We start from the raw sequence: 10,998 nt of genomic DNA, 5'->3' as shown, positions 1-10,998 counted from the left end.
ACTTGTCCAAAGTTGATTTTAATAGTAAGCTATTTTTATTTGCGGACGACACAGCAATTGTTTCATTTGGGCCTACATGGGAAGATGCCTTCGAAATGGCTGCTAAAGACCTTTTACAGGTCAAGAAGTGGCTTGACCAGAATAAACTCACCCTCAACGTTGATAAGACCAAGTACCTACCCATATACTCCAAAATCAATAGTGCTCCATCGCAGGACCTCGTCCTCAAACTTCACTCATGCGATGATTATAAGTCGGCCACCTGTGGCTGTGGGGTATTGCAACGTTTGGAGCAATATAAGTATCTTGGAGTTATAATAGATCACAGACTGAGTTGGGCTCCTCATGTTGCATACCTAAGGCAGCGGGTTCGAAGAATGATATATGCATTCAGACTCCTGAAAGAAGTTCTTCCTCTTTCCCAACTCAGATTAGTTTACTTCTCATACATTCAATCAATAATTTCATATGGCATCCTTGCCTGGGGAGGGGCCTCATCGGCTACCTTGGAGCCCCTGGCAGTAGCACAGCGTGCAATTATTGATAATTTCCTGAACAGGAATTACTCAACGGAGTTAGTTTATCAGGAATTCCATGTAATGGATATCAGACAGATTTATATTAAAGTTTCAGTAATTTTCATCTGGCATAATAAAAATACAATTTTCATTCTATCAAACCACATTTACAATACCAGACAACAAAATAACACTGGCATTGTGCAGCCACGCCTGCTAAATAATTGTACAAGGACTAAAAGCCACTATCTATGTTACATTCTGTACAGGAATATCCCAAACCATCTGAAGCAAATGGAAAATGTTGTCAGCATTAGCACCTTCAAATGCTACCTTAAAAGGTGGCTGTTTGAAATTGGTAGGGACGCTGCATCGCGGCTCATCCAATCCGCCTATATCCATTGAACATCACCCCTGGTTGTGAGTGTTTGTCTGAATATGCAGGACTCTGTATGTCTCTTAAAATTATTCAGTTCGTACTACATTTTTTTTCTTTTTTTCAGTACCATATTATAAGAGATTATTTTGAATAACTGGCAAAATCGCTTAATGAAAAGATTTTATAGGTCTCTAGCAAACAGCTGCTTTGTTATCGCCGGGTGTGATATCAACAAGTGAGAGATTAGATAATAACGGGTATCCTGGCTACAATTCGAATAGCCAAATAGAGAAGAATTTTATTGCTATTTATTTAATTATATGAAATAATGAATTTTTGAGGTTAGGCTCTATAGTACTTACTGTTCGGCAACCTAAGTAATCGGTCAAGCCATATGATTTGAAATTTGGCCAGACACCTATGACAAAATTTAGTTGTAAACAAATAGCATTTGCTTAAGATGTGACCAGAGGATTTGGTAACCACGTGGCATGTTATTGTAAAAGGAAAAACAATTTAATAAACATAAAAATATTCATTATGTCAAATGAGCATGTACAAAATATGTAAAATAAATAAAAATATTAAGGAAGTGTGTATATTCTATGAGGTGCATGGATACATTTGTAATTTTGGAATAAGCCAATCAAAATGCAGTAACTGACTGGTGGTAAAAGTGATTCAAAAATAAACCTCATTATTTATATAACAGATAAGAATTTGTACGTTATCACTACTCAGTTCATGTACCAGATGTAATTTGTAATTTGAGTGATTATAGAATATAATGTGTAATATTTATGTAATAACCTAGCAGATTGACATGGACTATTTTGATTGTGTAATGGCGTAGTAGTTGGATATATCAATAATATGCAGATTTGGAATATGGAAGTATGATCGTAGAGAAAAGGGGTAGATGAGAGCCCACTTGCTTGCCAGAGGTCACCAGGAACAGCCACCAATTTTATAGAGCACAAGTCCCTTTGTTAATAATTGTACATTTGAAAAGTTTAAGTTTAAATTCAATAATTAATTTTCATAAGATTTAGTGAGGCCGTATTAAGGCTGAGTCATACAGATATTTTATTATTCCCTTGGAGAGGACGGCTTCAGCCCACCAGAAAACCTAAGACGATGGAAGAATTTGGATCGCCATCATCATCTTGTGAATTTCGACACATGAGTTATATAGTTAGAAAGAAATATATCAAGGGCGCCCTCAGTGCTTCGAGTGAAACAAGATCTATAAAGCTAGCTCGTCGAAAGGTTATTCAAATATTGAAATTAATATCAAACTTGCGCAAGTCTTGAGATGTAAAAAGGGATTTCTATTAATTAAGAACGATATATCAGGTTTACATGTTTAAGTATGCACAGATGAAATATTTAAATTTTGATGTTATAATTCCTATGCTCACTCAATCATTCTTTTATTAGTGAATTATAAAGATATAAATGAAGCTCATGTTCACTGGATAAATTGATTTATCTAATTTCCACCAGAGGCCGAACCTTTAGCCCTGAGAAATACATATTAATATATTTGAGATTTATAATTTATAATTAGTTATTTTTATTAATTTGGAAATAAGGTATATGAGATTTCATTCGACAAGCAACAGCAAGTCAATAACTGAGCTGCATAATTCAAATGCATATGATTGACGATTTAAGAAGCACATGGTAATTTTTCGTGCTAAAAGCAAAACTTAATAAGTGAGCTATCTGTGATATTTTTCGATATATATATATATATAATATATATATATATATATATATATATATTTGTTCTTTATTTATTTTTTATACTTGTTGCTCTATATATTTATTTATTCATTGATATTTGTGTAATATATGTGTGTCATATTTTGAATGGTGTATCCTTCATTTATTTCCCTATCTCAATGCATGACCAATCTTGTTATAATCTATTTAGTTACCAGTATTGAAAAATTATTAAGATTACCAGCCAACTATATTCTTCACCGGATAAATTGGGGATAGCAGCGATATACAGCATTGATTATCAAATCTTTGGAAATAATACGCATTTGAAGAATCTCGAAGTCATAGTATCAAGTGGCAGCAACATAAATTTTCGCATCTGCATTTGCGGAATTCAACAAATCAGTCACAGAAATTGTGGACTGTTGGAGCAGCCGACGTCAGTAACCAGCAAGAGCAGAGAACTGCGGGAGCTCCTGGGAGAGCCAGTAAGAAATTGGTATCATTACTATTCTAGGAACCACAAAAAGGGTTTTATATCTTATAATCCATGCTCTACCGACTGCAGCCAAGCAGGCAACACGTTACTGAAAGAAATAACGTGACAATATGTATATAAATATATATATATTTTTTAACTACAGAGATTTGGGTTCAACAACATCAAGTGCTCTCCACATCCTCTAAAGATGCTTTTTTATTTTTTATTTACTCTAATTTACTTATTCTATTGTTTTTTTTTGTAAATCTTCAACTGTCAGGTTGTTATAATGCAGTTCACGGTGCTCATTCCCACACCCAGACTTGTTGTCTTTGTGGGGAATATTCACTATTTATCAAATTTTTCTGCTGCTGTATTACTTTTTTTTGTGAATAAAGATCATTTGAATTTGAATTTGATTCCTATACCGGATTTCATGTCGTGGGCTCTTGTGGTGAGGCAACACTGAACAACAATGGACAAGAGCTAAGACAATTTGCCACATTCAATAGTCTTAAAATTACAAATACATTTTTCAGGAAAAAAGTAATTCATAAATACACTTGGAATGCAGGGGGTTTAAGATTATAATCGATTATGTTATTGTCAATGATAAATTAAAAAGCTCAGTACAGGATGTCAGAGTATTCAGAGGATGTGATATTTACAGTGATTATTATCTCTTAGTAAGCAAAGTTTTGATATTGAAGAAAATGGAGAACGGTCAGAAAACGGAAAGTACAAAACGAAGAAGTTTTCAAAATAAATCTTCTACAAGATGAGAGTATAAAGCGTCTCTATCAGAAACGGTTACAGGAGCACCTTATGTTAATTAAACGGCAGAAGATGTTGAAAAAGAATGGTTGAATTTAAAATCTTGTATGCAAAAAGCGGCTAATGAAGCACTTGGGAAGGAGATAAGGAGTTGAGGTAAAAGACAATTGCGAATATGGAATCCTGACATAGAGAATGCTATTAAAGAAAAACAGAAAGCATACCTCGCTCTACTGCAGAAGAAAACTCCAGAAACAAGGGCAGATTACATGAGAAGGCGTAATTTTGCAAAACAGATTGTCAGACAAGCTCAACAGGACAGGTTTATAAATGTTATTGAGACCGATATACATGGAAGACAGCAATGTGCTTACAAGATTCTGAGATCCATGAATAGAGTTGAGCGAGATGATGCTCCTCTAAATAATGTTATATGAGATGAACAATGGGTACAGCACCACAAGGATCTTTGGTATTCCGGAAGTAATCAAACAACTCTTGATGCTGGCTTCTCTATCAATAACTCAGTGAACCCAATTAAAACTGAGGAATTGCGGTATGCCTTGAAAAGCATGAAAAACAGAAAGGCTGCTGGATTAGATGGAATGAATGGAGAGCTCTCCATCAAATATCAAATATGGTGGTTTTTTTTTTTATTCACGATTTCTGCACCTGTTGAATGAGTGTTGGAGAAAATATCATATTCGAGAAGAATGGAGCAGAGCAGAGGTTATTTCTCTATTCAAGAAAGGAAAACGGAATGATTGTAAAAACTACAGAGGAATCAGCCTTCTGAATGTGGGATATAGAATCTATTCCAAAATAATCAACTGCCGCATTAAAACAATTGCTGGATTGATTCTAAATGAGGAACAGAATGGATTCAGAAAAGGAAGGCCATGCTCAGACAATATTTTTGTAGTGAAGAGGATTATTGAGAAAAGGCGTGAATACAATTTGGAAACACATATGGCTTTTATCGACTTTGAAAAAGCTTTTGATAGAGTTAACCGGAATAAACTTTGGGAGATTCTGTGGAAGAGAGGATATCCAGAACATCTGATTAATGTTGTCAAAGCCTTATATCGCGATACAAAAATCATTATGAATACAGGTAATAGAAGACTGTCAGTCTATCACCCACTTTATTCAACATTTACATTGACCACATTTTCAGAGGATGGAAATGCAGAGTAGATTCAGGTATTAAATTAAGTGATGACGTTTACCTCAATGCACTTTTGTTCGCGGATAACCTGTGGATAATACAGAAAAATGAAGATAGTCTTCAAAAATCGGTTCATGTTCTAAATGAAATATGCAAAGGTTATAATTTTATAATTTCACAAGGAATAACAAAAATCATGGCATTCATTGATAAATACCCCACGAGATCAAAAATAGTTATTGACAACAAAGTATTGGAGGAAGTGTCATAATATTGCTTGCTACCTCGGTTTTGATATCAGTTTCAAAGACGAATTGGATATTGATAGAAAAATAGGTAAATTCCAATCAATATGTGGGAGCATCAGCAGGACCCTTAACAAGATAGCGAGGAAAGAAACACTCATGAAGTTCTACAGAGTGATGGCTGTCTCTGTTCTCCTATACGGAAGTGAATCATGGGTCACATCAAAACGTCTAGAGAGCAGGGTGAAAGCAGCAGAAATTAGATTCATTCGTAGAACAAAGGACTGTGACCACCCGGACCACATTAGAAATGAGGATATAAGACAAGAGCTGGGTGCCCTTAACATGAATAAAAATGTTATATAATATCGCAACCAGTGGAGGGAGCATGTCAACAGAAAGGATTCCCTTGAAATTTCTTAACTACCACCCTACAGGAAAAAAGATATATGTAGAAAGATGACTATAAAATATTAAAGATGATTTATTGATTATTTTAATTTTAGATTACTATACTGCAATAGACTAGATAGATATACAATTATACTGTTGTGAGACAGAACAGGCAAGAGCCTAAATCTTGAATGAAGGAAAGTAGAGGTTTTGTGCCGATTGAGCATCAATTTAACACCAAGGTCAAGGTCAAGGTTTGATAAAGGCTATCTAGCAAACTGGACAAATGAAATATTCACTGTACACAATATACTCCCTACCATTCCTTTCATGTATCATCTGAGAGACATTAGTAATGAAATCATTTAAGGTACATTCTATGAATATGGAATGCAAAAAACAAAATATCCCGATGTCTATCTAATTGAGAAAGTACTGAAGAAGAAAGATGGTAAGATGTATGTTAAATGGCTTGGTTTTGATTCAAAATATGATTCATGGGTTGAAGGTGATGATATGATGTAATATAATAAAAAATATGTTCAAATTCAAACAGCATAAATCAAAACTACCATTAATAAACTTCAACAAGTATTTAAATGATAACAGGAAACTTAAGATTTCAAAAAGACACAGTGAACTCTTACCAAACTCTATAAGATGTATTGTGTGTGGCCCAATTAATTCTGGGAAAACAAATACAGTTTTCAATTTATTATTTGAGAGAATGGGATTAAATTCTTACACTTGAATATATTCACTGAATGACATCAGCAAGATAAGTACCAACTCTTGAAAACGATTATGCAACAGATACCTGAAATTAAATTTAACTTGTACAAAGATAATGATGAAATTCAACAACCAAATTATATGCCTCAAAATTCAGTTATGATATTTGATGATATTTGTATGGAGAATCAACAAAATATTCGTAACTATTTTAGTATGGGAAGACACAATAAAATTGATTGTTTTTACATTTGTCAAACTTACTCTAGTAGGAGAAGAAGTAGAAGAAGGATCTATAACTACCGGTGCTGATGATGATAAAAGTAGAATTAGAGGAATATTCAATTCAACAATACAAAGACTAACATCGAATGCCCTAGAGCTAGCATTTCTAGTTACATAGATAATTTCATGTAAACAACAAAAAGAGGAAATCGGTATGAAGTTCACTATAATCCTGATATTAATGAGTGACAAATTGGTAATAAAGTTGTAAAATTTTATGATAAAGAAATCCTCATTGATAACAGCGAATCATTCATGCTTACACATGGGTTATTGGAATTATTATTCAAAGCATTACCTGATGAACATATTTACAAGAGAACTGATTTGCAAACCTATAAAAATATACTTCAAATAACATCAGTTCATCTTGATAGTTTGGGTCGAGTTAAGAGAAATACCAGTTACAAATATGTTAATATTATTAAGAAATTATTCCCACCTAAAAAAGGAGTTACTCGAGGTAGAGGTGCTGGTGATAGTAGTTTAGAACAAGAAGATATGCAAATTGCAGTACCAAGAAAAAAAATGAAAAAGCAATATGTTTATTGGGATAACCCAAATGAGTTATGTGAAAGATTGAATCTATTGGTAAATTCAAAAATAGCTGGGCACACTGGACATGATGCAGAGATTATGAGTATCATAGAAGAGTTGCGTGAAATTGGAATAATTATTGGTGGTAATTTAGTATTATAGAAAAATATACTCTAGTATAATGTCTATTGATGAATTTGGTCAATATTTACATAATAATGGTAAGCTGCAATGCTATCAACTAAGCCACTAAACAAGATTTGAAATTAATCAATCAAAACGAACTCATAAGTTTGTTATCACAAGAATAGATACTGTAATGATATTATTCACAACTTCACTAATCAGTAATAATTTATTATTACTATTATGTGGTAGATTACCAAGAGCTACTTTTGAGTAATGTAGATATTTTAAATGAATCTCCTAAAATGCATTGCAAATTTGATATTGCTTTCATAATTTTAAAAACTTTATTCTTGGCTCAACTGATTGCTTGTTATTGCATAGCTTGTTATTAAATAATATTTCTATTGTAAGTTCAATCTAATTAATAAATAAAATGATTTGAATTGATGGATCTAGTGATAGCAAACTAATGAGATCATTTATTACCAAGCAAGTTTCCGCGGTCTGATACATATGGGGCCCCAGGTTCGAGTCCCCACAGAATGAATAGTTTTTTGACTCTTTGAAACAACTTTTGAATTTTGTTGAACATAACTAGGCCTACTCATCAAAATCCAAACTGAACTTGATTTTCTTGGTATGAAAGATCTTTATAACCTTAGATTTAAGCAGGAAAGATTATTGTTTTATAATTTTCTAAATTAAGCTCAGTACCTTTTTACAGGTTTTTTATTAATTTGAAAATGAATTTCAACAAATAAATTGTATTCTCCATTGAATTACAAATCTGAGCATTTTTCAGTTCCAGTCTATAATTTATTTTAGAAGGAATGTTGGACATTACATAGGTGTTAAAAAATTCTCTTATTAGGTGGATTCAACATTATATTCATACCAAAATTTGAAATTCTCCCACTACCCTTGCACTAGGTAGACTCAATTTATTAGTTTTAGATTGGTTTCACATTAGATTAGATTTGATTGCAATAGATGGATTTAATACCTCTTGACTGGAGAATATCCAGTAGGTATGAGATCTCTTATTGCATTGGGAAGAGTGTGAACTTCTCTTGCTGGAGAATATCCAGCGGTCGTTACTCTCTCCCTTAGTTTTACTTGCAGTAGATATTTTATCCAAGTGGGGATCATCATTGACCTTGACCTTGAATTTGACCTTGACCTTGACCTTCAATTTGACTTGAATTTGACTTTTGGTTGTATACCTAGTGGGAAATAATAATGGTATTAGGCCACACCTCTTAGGAAGGGGGAAATTTAATTGGGCCACACCTTTTAGGGGTGTGGGGGAGGGAATTGAATTAGGCCATGCCCCCCCCCCCAATAAAAATATTTTCCTCAGTGTTTAATAGAAATTCTTGCTGTAAACATCTCCTCCTTAGCCTATAGATACAGAGCTCATTCCAACAGAGAATTCAGTTGGGTTGGGGTGGTGGTTGAGATAACATCTCTCAACCTTAACCTTGACCTGACCTTGACCTTGAATTTGACCTTGACTTTGAATTTGACCTTAACCTTGAATTTGACCTTAACCTTGAATTTGACCTTAAATTTGACCTTGAATTTTACCTTGACCTTGAATTTGACCTTGACCTTGAATTTGACCGTGACCTTGAATTTGTCCTTAAATTTGACCTCAATCCTGTTCTGTATAATGTTATCAAATTATTTCCACAGACCTGTTCAAACATGTCTGTTATCAATTCTCTCAATTTTCACAGACCTGTTCAAACATGTATGTTATCAATTCTCACAGACCTGTTCAAACATGTCTGTTATCAGTTCTCTAGATTTTCACAGACCTGTTCAAACATGTTTGTGGAACTGGATAAAATTACTATAAATACCGGGCTCATTCCAATAGAGAATTCAGCGGTTGGGGGTCAGTGGTTGAGATAGCATCTCTCAACCTTGACCTGACCTTGACCTTGAATTCGACCTTGACCTTGAATTCGACCTTGAATTTTACCTTGAATTCGAATTTGTCCTTGTATTTGACCTTGAATTTGACCTTGACCTTGAATTCGACCTTGACCTTGAATACGACCTTGACCTCGACCTTGACCTTGGTTTTAAATTGATGCTCAATCGGCACAAAACCCCTACTAAGGAAGAAGAAAGAACCGTTGATTTTACATAAAAATTACAAGAATAACTTTTTTATGTAAATTTAATTACCTATCGATTGGTACCTGATTTTTTGATATTGGACCAATAGTAACTGAGATATGGTAGCCTCAGTGATAGGTGACCACTGAAAGTTTGTTGCAGTGTAATCCAAAGCATGCTAATAGAGTCGCCTCAATAATGCAACAATCTCTATTTGCATTGCATATAGTAAGCGATTTCAGGTCATTTTAAACAATGAAATAACGTTACATAACCCTCTAAAGGTGGGTCACCAACCACTAAAGCTGCTATATCTCAGTTCAATATTGGTCTAATCTTGAAGAATCTCGTACCAATCGATAGGCAATCAAATTTACTAAAAAAGTTAAGCTTGTGAAGTTTTGTAGAACCATCGGTTTCGGGGTTATTTGAGAAACAAAATTTTTAGTGGCCGCCATTTTGTTTTATGAATTTGAAAAATTATCATAATTTTTTGTAGCTTTGTCTAATTGTTATAAATGATTGTGCAAAGTTTTAATTTCATATGTTCAACCATCATTTTAAAAAAATAAGTGAAAATCAAAATGGCGGCTATGTGAGTAACTGAAGACTTCCGGACAATTTAAATATGATATTTAGAAATGTTTGTTACCCAGGAACCAGGAACAATGCCCTAGAGTATTGGTAGGCAGTTCGTAAACACTCTGTATTATTGTGTTGTGGATGTTGGTAATAATATATTCACTTTCCCCAAAAACAAAATAACTTTTCAATGGTAGCTCACTGAATTAACCCCTCATTGCTCTCCATGTTGTAAATATTTGCAGCAGCAGTTCAGGTTAGTTGATTTCGATCAATTAGGATTCTATTTGCATAATAGCTATTCATTCCGAATGTTTTCTTGTCATCAATTAAACCACATACCATCTCTCATATACTTACCTCTCGCACATATCCTTGTAGTTGAAGATCGATAAATATTCAAGAGTAGGTGATTCAATTTGGATTTTGATTCAATGATCTTCGTTTACTTGTGATAAATTGAACCACGCCCTCACCCGCTATGGGATACTTACAACTCGTACACATCCTAGAACTCTCAGAACAGTGTGGATAGAAAACGATATATTTTCCAATCCTGCCATCAATACAATTCCTACAGGTATGTTTCCAAGCTGTTCAGTCGGTGATTCTGTAGCATACATGACGTAGGTTTTGTGAAGAGGATTTGCAGTGATCACACTACAACTGAACACTGGAGGACCGCCGGTGCAGATACACGTCAGAGCGAGGCAGACAAATGTATGATGATGCTGTTTCGTTGGTTGGGATTTGTGGAGGGGGGCTGAACATGTATTTGTGGGATTGTAAAGGGGGAACACACTAACTGTAGTGCTAGATGGATCGTGCTTGCGGCCAGATTCACACTGTAATGTCGTTATTAATCGTTGGTATGACGGCATGTTCACTTCGTCTCCTTGTACATCATTCACAGGCTGAGC

Source organism: Nilaparvata lugens, chromosome 2 (genome assembly GCF_014356525.2).
Source record: "Nilaparvata lugens isolate BPH chromosome 2, ASM1435652v1, whole genome shotgun sequence".
Classification (NCBI taxonomy): domain Eukaryota; kingdom Metazoa; phylum Arthropoda; class Insecta; order Hemiptera; family Delphacidae; genus Nilaparvata; species Nilaparvata lugens.
This window is presented reverse-complemented; position numbering follows the sequence as displayed.